General features: G+C 44.2%; 1 protein-coding gene across 1 annotated transcript in view; it reads left to right on the top strand.

Annotated features, from left to right (window-relative positions):
- The first annotated feature begins 1,315 nt into the window (after positions 1–1,315).
- The window catches only part of LOC135108509 (uncharacterized), a 116,833-nt gene continuing 106,176 nt past the window's right edge, over positions 1,316–11,972 (top strand). Inside the window, 2 exon segments of the mRNA XM_064019603.1 lie at positions 1,316–1,458; positions 4,176–4,511. The gene's annotated coding sequence lies outside the window, so the exon portion shown is untranslated.

The raw sequence follows: 11,972 nt of genomic DNA, 5'->3' as shown, positions 1-11,972 counted from the left end.
AAATTGGGAATATGGCATTTTTTTTCTTTCTCTTCCAGCAGCTGAATACAGGAGGAGGGTGTGACCAGGGCCGGGGCAATACGACGCTGGGGTGGGGAGTGGGTGGTGGTGGTGGTGGTAGTGGTGGTGGTGGTGGTGGTGGTTAGGAGGGAGTCTTGTCGAAAAAGATGAACAAGATAATAAATAAAACAGATAAAAAGATAAGAATGTTATAAGTAAGGCACGTGTCAGTTCACCACTTCTCAATACACAGTAAAGGGACAGTCTTAACTCTAGATTTTTTTTAAGACCAGAAGAAGAAGTTGATCAAGATGAGTGAAACTTTTCCTTCTCTGATGATTACTGTTAATGGAAGATTTGCGAAGAGTGCTCATGGCAGGAGTTTTACGGCATGAAATATTGCGTACTCTTACTCATAATATCAGTAACATTAATGGTGGTGGTGGTGGTAGCAGTAGTAGTAGTAGTAGTAGTAGTAGTAGTAGCAGTAATATTAGTAGCAGATACAGAAACATACTTATCAAACAACTACATTCTTAAACAATTCCGCATTTCACCTCGACAACTTTAAACAAATACTACTAAAAATTTGTGAAACTTAGAGAGATATTTTCTTGACACTCCTCACCATGATAAATGAAAACAAAGCCACACATTGAACAAAAAAAAAAAAGAATAAATAAACAAACATCCATGAAAACCCGACTAATCATCTCTGTGGCCCTTGAAGATACAGAGACATCCCTTGCCCTAAGCTCCTAACACTACCCTTAGCTAGGTATCCACGAGGCCCACAGACGGCAACTCAGCAGTCTGGCCCTAATCGGATCAGCGGCCAGCATCCACGCCGCCCTGTTGGCATTGATGACTTTCCATTGGGGCTTTCCTGTTCAATACGTAAGACGGAAATTGCCAGACTTTACTCATGGAGGGGAGGGAAGAGGGAAGAGCCGTGGAGGGTGCTCATCTCTCTCTCTCTCTCTCTCTCTCTCTTCTCTCTCTCTCTCTCTCTCTCTCTCTGGTTTCTCAAGGTGTTACTCGTTTTTGTCTTTTTTCATATTTTCTAAGGTCTCTCTCTCTCTCTCTCTCTCTCTCTCTCTCTCTCTCTCTCTCTCTCTCTCTCTCTCTCTCTCTCTCTCTCTCTCTCTCTCTCTCTCTCTCTCTCTCTCTCTCTCTCTGGTTGTTCAAGGTACTATATACGAGTATGTCTTGCTTCTTTCATGCATTTTTCTCACAGTCCAGTTACATTATTTTATTTTCTCAAGGACACGGGTCACATTAGACGCTGGCTAACATTCAGACAATTTGCCAGGAACGCGTCAGCTGCCGTGCTCAAGAAATGAATGCTTGGTTGGAGGGTGGATGGGGGCGAGGTGGAGGCGTGTCTGGGAAATGTACGGCACGCAGGGCAAAGTACCGTCATTAACTGCACGTAATGGACGAGGGTGCCACTTTGAGGTAATTGAAGAAACGTTTACAATGCTTTATTTATGCAAGAATGGCGGATGTGTGCTGTACGTACATAGGCGGTGGTGGTGATGGTTGTAGTAATGGTAGTGGTAGTGTTAGTGGTGAAGTAGATAAATTGTCCTCAAATTGGCACAGGTAATTGAACATTGGCTTAACGTGTTGTCCTGTTTGACTAGTAGGCTTACGAGTACTTTTTTTTTATGTAAGAGGGGCTCTGGTCAAGGGCTGCAAAAAGGTGAAAAAAGAAAGGTCCATTGAGGCAGTAGTCTCTAAAGGAAAGGTCCAAAAGGAATTAGAGAAGTGTCTTAAAACCTCCTTCTCGAAAGAGTTCAAGTGAAAGGTAGCAGAAAATACAGAATGAGGCAGGAAGTTCCAGAGTTTAGTTGTAAAATGGATGAAAGACTGAGAATACTTGTTAACTCTTGCACTGGGGAGGTGAACAGAAGAGGAATATGAGAAAGTTGAAAAATCTTGTGCAACGTAGCCTTTAGAGGGAGGCAGGCATGCAGTAAGCTAATATGTACCCATGGGTTAAAGTTACTTTTAGGGGACGTGAATTAAGTAGGGTAGGGGAGATCACGAGGCAAACGGACTGAAGGAGTGTAATTGCTGAGTAAAGAGGGATGTATTGGCGGGTTCTGGTGAGGGGACGAGGGGTGGAAATGAGGGTATGGTTGGGTTATGGTTACATTGCAGGTGGTCTGAAGGGAGTGGTCAGGGGTGCTGAGGTAATGTTTGCCCCTAGAGGTGCTAATGGATGTTTGCACTTGTTGATGTTGTAAAGTGTGTGTGTGTGTGTGTGTGTGTGTGTGTGTGTGTGTGTGTGTTGATCTTCATTTGTCTTCATTTATACGTCATACTCCCACACAGGAAAGACATTAGCAGCGAGGAAAAAGTGCAACGCTTTTCTTCTTTATCGTAGTTTGCATTCATGTCTGTTTGAATTGAGTGCACCGCTAGTGTACATAATGAGGACGTATTTTCCTCATCATCGCCTCTTTATCTTCTATTTGCCAGCTTCTCCTCTCCATCGCCAGCTTATCCCTTCATTTGCCTTTCCCCTCATATCTAGTGCTTCCCATCCTCCTCACTCGTCTTCATTGCTTAATTTTCCTTTTATTTCTCTTTTCCTATTATTTCTCAATCCTATACTCAGTCCGTTAGACGTTTCTTTTCCTCTTTCCCTCATAACAGGCACCTTAAATTCTCCATCTCATAAGAGCGACTTGTATGGCATTAAGTCTTGCACAACACGCGGCACTAATACATACATTCACTTGGTGTCTTGCATGCATTGACCACAGACCGCCCATAAACTGCTGCACCCTCTACCGTGTCCTTTACCGCTCGCATAGCAATCACGGTTCTCTTAATCCACACGAGGAAGGGCCAGTGGTCGTGCTTCCTTGTCGCCGATTGCTTCTCCCCTCATGCTCTTGTAAACCAGCACCCCCTCCGTCTCGTTATTGATCCCTGCGCTATCTTTCATTAGAGTTTAATCGTAAGTTATCATGTCCTGTGCTTCTTCCTCCTCCTTCTCTTCCTTCTCTTGCTATCCTTTCTCTCCTTCCTCCTGCTCCGTAACTCTCTTGATACAGCTAAAGGTAAACACGAATCTAAGGAGGCATCATATCGCCTCCTGTATCAAGTGTCTAAGGGCAGAGCTTGGCAGGAAGTTGGGAAAATAGGAAAATAATAGACAAGGGTTCAATGCAGTAGATGTTGGAAGGCTTGCAGGAAAGACTGGAGAAACTGATGACGTCATGCATTGGGATGTTGAATGTTTTCGCGGGGTGTTATGACGATTAGGAGTGAGTTGTAGTCCCTGGGTTTTTTCCTGTTTCGCTGTTTGAGACTTGCGGAAGGATTTGAAAGAGAGAGAGAGAGAGAGAGAGAGAGAGAGAGAGAGAGAGAGAGAGAGAGAGAGAGAGAGAGAGAGAGAGAGAGAGAGAGAGAGAATGGTAACATCGATATGAGCTGCGGTAACACACACACACACACACACACACACACACACACACACACACACACACACACACACACACACACACACACACACACACACACACACACACACAGTTGCTTTATTTATTTATTTATTTTTTTTACTGCAGTATTCTGTTTTAAAAAGTTGGATGCCTTCACTTCACTGATTATATCTTTTTTCCTTCTCTCTCTCTCTCTCTCTCTCTCTCTCTCTCTCTCTCTCTCTCTCTCTCTCTCTCTCTCTCTCTCTCTCTCTCCCCACATAACGTCATACAAATCTCGCCAAACTGGTGAAGGTGGAAGCGCCGTGACATGATAACATTTCGTACCTTGATTGATAAATATCGGACATTTATCGCAACTTGGAAACGGAGATGCTGTTTTGGAATATCAATAATCACTGTGGGAAAAAAAAAAAGGGTGGAAATGAAGGAGGAAAAAAATGTATTTGCTTGAGTTGTATAGACGTTTCCTCCACATATATGTAAAGAAGGAAAAAAAAATATATTCAGACTGTCTCATGAATTTCAGACAGTGTTATAATATGAATTGTTGTCCGTCGATTTATCAGGATTCGTGGATCTGTGTCGTGCGCAGTGACATTTCTCGTTATTTTTATTACTTTTATGTATTTTCCTGAGACACATTACTCGTGCTGTCTCTGAGGTGTGTGTGAGTGACGGTGCTATAATAATTCTTTTTTAATTTTTTTTTTTCAGGGATACAGTGTGGAGGAAAGACTCAAAATTAATAAAGGAATAACAGGAATCTAGTGCTTACAAACTGAAACAAGAAGAAAAGGAAAAGAACTGAAAATAAAAGTGATAAGAGGAAAAGTGATTTAAGTGTTACGTTTGTGTGTGTGTGTCTTCCTGATCATCACTCGGGGGAACTCACACACACACACACACACACACACACACACACACACACACACACACACACACACACACACACACACACGCACACACGCTCACGTACACGCACACATACACGCATCTGGAGACTACCAAGGGACCTTCCATCGACGGCCGGAGCAACGCCTCTCTTCCTAGGTGAGTACACTGCACCTTAATTACGTTGGTTGCTTCTCTCAGGCGCACGTGAGAAGATTCAGAGGTAAAGGTGGTGGTTAGGAATGTCCGCAGGAGGAGAAAGGAGGTAAGTTGTTTGTATGTGGTTATAGTTATAGGTGTACGTGTGTGTGTGTGTGTGTGTGTGTGTGTGTGTTGATGTAAGTGGAGGTGCTGGCCAAGGACAACAACAACAAAAACAAAAAAAGGCACACGGAAGATGCCATTTCTAAAAGGCAGTTGTGTGTGTGTGTGTGTGTGTGTGTGTGTGTGTGTGTGTGTGTGTGTGTGTGTGTGTGTGTGTGTGTGTGTGTGTGTGTGTGTGTGTGTGTGTCGCAGAACATAATTATATTTCAGCTGTAGTCAGGTTAGGTAACACTGTCAAACAAACGTCTCTACCTATAATGAATTTATTGAAGTTTTTTACCAAGCCGCATAAAATAACAAAAGGAAAAAAAAAGGAAAAAAAGGAAAAAGGAAAGGGCACAAGGCTTGGGGGAAGTTTCACACACACACACACACACACACACACACACACACACACACACACACACACACACACACACACACACACACACACAGAAGTATTTTCCTTTCCGATGCTAATGGAGGAATCGTGTCTCGGGTGCTGGACTTGAAAAAGAGGGCTATTTTGCAGCCTCCCCTGTTTTCATTTCGCAAAACTCTGACAAACACCTAGCGATTTTGTGAAAGAAATGTACCGTATTAGTTGTATGCAGTGCTTAATTATAGATGAAGGGGATGGCTGCAGTGTACAACCCCTCTTCCTCCTCCTCCTCCTCCTCCTCCTCCTCCTCCTCCTCCTCCTCCTCCTCCTCCTCCTCCTCCCCCTCCTCCTCCCTTTCCCCCCGGGGCTTCCATCACCTCCCCTTAATTAGGCGCCGCTCGCCGCTCCCAGTTGCCGCGAGTTTTGCTCACCTGAATGTAATTAGTTGACTTCCGGCTCCACCTTTATCCTGGAATAGCACACTCATGCCTCGAGTCCTCGCCACCTAGCCTTCCCTTCCCTTCCCTTCGATCTGCTTCCACTTCCCTCCATCCTTTCCTTCATCCTTCATCCTGTCTTCCTTTTCTATCTCGTTAAGTACTTATTTTTATCTTTTCCCTTTTCCTTACCTCGCTCTGCATTACTTATTTACTTCTCTCCTTTCCTTCATTCTCTGCTTTATTTTTCTATCTCATTAAGTACTTATTTTTTTATCCCTTCCCTGCTTTACCTTGCTTTACTTTCTTTACTTGCTTCTTCCCTTCCCTCCGTCCTTCACCCTGCCTTCCTTCTCCACCTCCACAAGTACATATTCCCATCCCTTCACCTTCCTTATCTAACTTTATCTTAATTTACCAGCGCTCCCTACCTTCCTTTTCCTTTCTTTACCGTCGTTATTTGCTTCTTCCCTTTCCTTTTTCCTTCATCCTTTCTCCTTCTCTACTTTTACCAGCACATATTTCTCTACCTACACCTTACCTTACCTGTTTCATTCTCTCTCCCTTCCCTGCCCTTCCCTTTCACATCTAGCCCTTCCTGTCTATAATCTGCCTGCCCTCGTAATCTCCCTGCTATTACTTCATCTCCCTAGACGTATCCCCTGCCACACCTCTCTCTCCCTCCCCCTTTTCCTCTCCCTCTCCCTTATTTCTCTCACGCACACAAGGCATAGTAATTAAGTTTCAGGGAGTTATATATATGTTGGCATTAATACAAAAAGATAATTAGTACGAGCCATTACGAGCCAGTGTTTTAGATGAAAGGAAATGGAACTGCGTTTGTTGAAGTAAATTAACGATGAGTTTTGGAAAGAAATAAAAAAAAAAATTATATATATATATATATATATATATATATATATATATATATATATATATATATATATATATATATATATATATATATATATATATATATATATATATATATATATATAAACATGGACGCTGCGAAATGAAATTAATGAAAATTGCAGCGAAAAAATAAAATAGGAAATAAATAGAAAAATAAAAAAAAAAAAAAACATGCATATTGCCTCTAGTCGCTTAGTTTGTGTGTGTGTGTGTGTGTGTGTGTGTGTGTGTGTGTGTGTGTGTGTGTGTGTGTGTGTGTGTGTGTGTGTGTGTGTGTGTGTGTGTGTGTGTGTGTGTGTGTGTGTGTGTGAGCTTCCACTTTCATATATGTTTGCGCAATCATACAAAACGCTTGCACCATCACACACACACACACACACACACACACACACACACACACACACACACACACACACACACACACACACACACACACACACACACACACACACACACACACGCGCGCGCGCGCGCGCGGTGATATAAAACTTTTAAACTCCCTCGCTCAAAAGGTATCAATTAGGAGAGGGGAGCATGTGAATTGGTACGAGGTATAAATAGTGTAGCAGCGGAGGCTCGGGTTTATGGGTGCAGGGGCTGGAGGGGCGCGCGTGTAGGGGGGCTGCGGGAACACCTGTGAGGCGCCCCAGCCCAAGGTCACCGTTTGGTTAGTCTTGCTCTTACACCTGGAGAAGCACCTGAGTAGTGATTAATACAAGTTCTCTCTCTCTCTCTCTCTCTCTCTCTCTCTCTCTCTCTCTCTCTCTCTCTCTCTCTCTCTCTCTCTCTCTCTCTCTCAGCGTGTGAATTCAAACGAGACTGGTTGGTGTTGTAAGATTCTTAGTAAATTGTGTGTGTGTGTGTGTGTGATGGCGCGCGTCTGGCAACGTCCGTCCGCAGGTGTTTTAGCTCTTTATATATTACAAATTCATCACACACACACACACACACACACACACACACACACACACACACACACACACACACACACACACACACACACACACACACACACACACACACACACACACACACTCTCTCTCTCTCTCTCTCTCTCTCTCTCTCTCTCTCTCTCTCTCTCTCTCTCTCTCTCTCTCTCTCTCTCTCTCTCTCTCTCTCTCTCTCTCTCTCTCTCTCTCTCTCTGTTCCCCCCTCATTCACTCACCGAACAAAAAAATGTACTCTACCTTCCTGTCTCATTCCCTCCCTTCCCCTTTTTTCCTCCCCTTCCCTTCCCTTCCCTCCCTTCCCCCTTTTCCTCCTCCCCTTCCCTTCCCTTCCCTAACCACTACCTTTCTTGCACTCAATCGCTTCGTCCCCCACCACTATCCATCCATCTATTGCTTCCCTTTCCTCCTCCTCCTCCTCCTCCTCTACTCCTTTCTTCCCCCGCTCCAGGTAAACTGTACTCCCTCCCGCTGTAGCTTTCATCTCGCCGCTGCTTCCGCGTGATTAGCTAAAGCAATTAAGCGGCTAAACTCAATGCTGGTGTGTACAATGTCATCGGTGAATCCGCGGCTACAGAATGTTCAGAGGTGGTGGCGGTGGTGGTGGGTGGTAGTAGTGGTGGTGGTGGTGGTGGTATGAGGGTCGTGTTAGGCCTCCCTGTTTTATTGTTGGGGAGAGGATCATTCGCCGCAGAGACATCACAAGGGTGGATTAAGGTCGGCTGAACGCAGGACTAATGAGAGGTTCCTGCGCTTAGTTTTGTTAATCAAGTTTGGATTTTTTTTTTCTTCTTTTTTAATGGACAGGGTGAAGCGAATAGAAGGGAATGGTTTTGCTTTGTATGTAGCACTGATGTGTGTGTTGTTGTGGGTTGCCATATTATTGTATTTGTATTGTGTTTCTTTTTCGTGTAGCTCTTTTTTGTGTCTGTTTGTGTGCCCGTTCATTGCCCTCGCGCGCGTGTGTGTGTGTGTTTTATTTGTTTTTACCAGGTGTGATAAAAAAAATAAATAAATAAAATAGCGCTCTACATGGTACAACTTTGAGATAAAATGCAACTGGTCCTTTTGTTTTGCCGCTTCATTGAGGTTGGAAGGTGTGGCGGGGCGGCCGCTGCGTGGAGGGCCGTTCAGCCACCCAGCCAGAACTCTCCCAGCCTTGACTCATCCCAGCATCTCCTTTGGGACGTGACAGCATTTACTTCCACCACCTCTCCAAGCCAGGGTCACTCAGTTCCTCTTTATAACTTCACTACCTCGTCTGCTGCGGAAGAGGAAGAGGAGGAGGAGAAAATAGAGCGATTCCCCCACTGCAGCCATCCCTCCTTATCTCTGCTCTTCCAACTTTCTCTTATTTCACCCTTTCTTTCTTCCTTTCACGCCTTCTCTCCCCTTCACCTCCTCCTCTCGCTTCTCCAAACCGCCCGGCCGCCTCCGAGAAACCTCCAGAGTCCCGTGTTTGTGTAAAAGAAAATGTGAAGAGCTGGGTTGAGTCACGAGAAGATGGATTTAAAAAGAAGACCGTCGACAGAGGAGAAAAAATAAAGAGAAACGCAGGAAAGAAATACCAGTCCGCTCTTAACTGCTGAACACTCTTGCGTTTAATTATTTTTTTAAAGGGAGAATAAAAGACTATATTTCTGTTTCCTTGCCAAAAGGGAGGGAGGTTAGGCCAACGCTCTGTCCGTGATTACAAGCTATGAGGTGAAAGACGAAGGGAAAGGAAAAAGAGATAGGTAAAAAGAAGTGAATGAAATTACTCCAGTACCATTTCAGTTCCGTGTGTTTGCTAAAGACGTTTTGGGTACGATATTACGGACATGGTGCGGTGGTGTTGGTGACTGTGGTGGTGGTAGTGGTGGTGATGGCGATGATGAAATAAGAAAAATAAATGGAAGAAAAATATAAGTCATTGTGTTCTTACTTACTGAATTTTCTTCGAGCAAAAGTAAAATATTTCACGAAGGAAAGATACACAGGTCTACTTCATAAAGAAACCGTGTGTGTGTGTGTGTGTGTGTGTGTGTGTGTGTGTGAGAGAGAGAGAGAGAGAGAGAGAGAGAGAGAGAGAGAGAGAGAGAGAGAGAGAGAGAGAGAGAGAGTACAAGTGCAGCATGATGAGGGGAGAGGCAGAGATAATGTATAAATAGAATAACAAGTATGGCACTTCAGACTCAACTCTCTCTCTCTCTCTCTCTCTCTCTCTCTCTCTCTCTCTCTCTCTCTCTCTCTCTCTCTCTCTCTCTCTCTCTCTCTCTCTCTCTCTCTGTGCTGTTTGTGTGTGTGTGTGTGTGTGTGTGTGTGTGTGTGTGTGTAAGAGAGAGAGAGAGAGAGAGAGAGAGAGAGAGAGAGAGAGAGAGAGAGAGAGAGAGAGAGAGAGAGAGAGAGAGACAGACACACACACCTCAGATGAAAAAAGAATGAACCCAGATTCTTGTATCGGTAAAGAATCAGACCACAGAGGCTTTTATCAGACTCCAGAGAAACACCACCTCGCCTTTTGCCTTTGTCCCGAGCCACTGCCCAAGTGTGGGCGAGTGTAATGGAGCAAATACAGTGAAGTGTTCGACGGATATCGACAGAAACCTCAGACTCCAGCAGGTTACGTCACGTCTGTCTCTTCTCTTCGCTCTCTCTCACAGGTCGTCTCATCCAGCAGCATCCAAGCAGTGTGTTGTGTAAGGAGGACGTTCATGGTGATTGTGAGACGCCGCAATATTCTCTCTAGTGCAGTGTCATTCTGGTTCCATAGTTTGCTTAACATTTAGTCGCCACATCATCCAGCAACACCTTAACAAGTTAATGTATGATGTAAACTACTACATTTATTGCCCGAGATCTCGTAATACTCTCTCTCTCTCTCTCTCTCTCTCTCTCTCTCTCTCTCTCTCTCTCTCTCTCTCTCTCTCTCTCTCTCTCTCTCTGTAATATTAAGTGACATTCTGGTTCTGTAGTTTTCTTAGTATTCAGTAGTCACAGGATTGGTCAACTCTTCTCCATTATCTCTCAATTCAAGGACCAAAAGGTCTGTTGCTGTTTGACTTTCCTTTGTATTCCTTTGTATTCCGTAACAAGGCAATATATAATGTAAAGAACTCATTTCTTTAACTTCTAAGACTAGATTTATCTCTAATGCAAGGTGTTGTATAGATTTTTTAGTATTTTGTTGACCAAGACTTTCCCAGTATCTGTATTCCTTAACAAGCCAGTGTATAATGTAAACAGCTCCTTCATTTAGGTTCTAAGGCTTTACTTTTCTCTCCAATGCCAAGTGTCAGTCTGGTTAAATAGTTATTTTTTTTTAGTATTTTGTTGCTATAGGGTTGATCAACACTTCCTCAGCATCTCTTTATTCCTGAACAAGACAGTGTACAGTGTAAACAACTCCATTTAGTTTCAGAGACTTAATAATTCTCTTTAATGGAAAGTGCGTCTCATTGCTTCCTTGGTTCTGTAGTATTTACACTACAGGCTTGACCAGGACTTTCCCAGCATCTCTTATTGCCATAACGAGACATTTACATTTTAAACAACTCCCTTATTTTAGTCGCTCAGACTTAACAATTCTTATAAGAAGTGCGCAAGTCTTGTTCTGGTTTTTAGTTGCCGCAGGAGTGACCGACACAATACAAACCAAAGCAGTGGCATCTACGCAGCCCTCGTCTTTTCCTCTCTGCCTTTAAATCTTTGTCCGCTCAGCCCTCTTCAGATACTATTAGGCTTTGCCCCACGGCTCAGCCCTCTCAAGCTTTTGCCGCCTTTCACATCAGCCCACTTGTGCCCAGCGGCCGCGCACCCTCCAGGCCCCGTCAGCACGGAGCTTAACCACACTGGGCTCGATAAGGCTTGAGCACGCCGTCAGGAATACAAGTGGCGCTTGATTCGTTCGAACCCCCGTCTTCCCCCGCACCTCTTTGCCTCCACTCTCTCCCCCAGGGCCCCGATCGCCTTAGGGTAGACCTCACAGTGGGGGAGAGGAGTGTTGGGGAGTGTCGGACGCTTCGGGGCTTCACGCAGGCGCTGGTAATGAGGATTTGAGTGTGAGATAGTATCGAGGCTTTCTTGGAATTGCGATGTGATATTGTCCGCCTCGTTTAGACGCTGCGTGAGTCGCCAGGGTGCAGACGTCAGCGTAGCGAGGCTCTTTGTGTGGCCACGCCGGGATTCAGAGGAGCTGCCGTGTGGATGTGTCCGTAGCAAGCTGGCGCCGCTGACGTGGTGATGAGTGGCGGTGGTGGGAATGATGAGGTGTTGGTGGTGGTGATGATGCGTTGTTGTAGCGTGATGATGACTGATTGGTTGGAAGTAGTAGTAGTAGTAGTAATAGTAGTGGTGGTGGTGGTGGTGGTGGTAGTTTTAGTAGTGGTAGTTAAATTTTTGGATACTGGTTTGGATCTGTGTAGTTTTTTTTTTCTTTTTGTGTGTTTATGTGTTTTAGTTATCCATTTTATCTTGGGTTTATTTCTGTATGTTCATGAGTCACTTCACATTATGCCGAAAGAGCTAAAATAATAAATACATAGATATTGATCAATAAATTGTAAACAAAAATAGGAAATGAAAAGAAAGACCATATCTGTTTTGCAAATGTTTTCCTTCCTTTTTTGTTAACTTCCTTTGCAACACTTTTATCGTA

Source organism: Scylla paramamosain, chromosome 17 (genome assembly GCF_035594125.1).
Source record: "Scylla paramamosain isolate STU-SP2022 chromosome 17, ASM3559412v1, whole genome shotgun sequence".
Classification (NCBI taxonomy): Eukaryota; Metazoa; Arthropoda; class Malacostraca; order Decapoda; family Portunidae; genus Scylla; species Scylla paramamosain.
The sequence above is the reverse complement of the archived record's forward strand: the minus strand, read 5'-3'. Positions and strand labels throughout refer to the sequence as shown.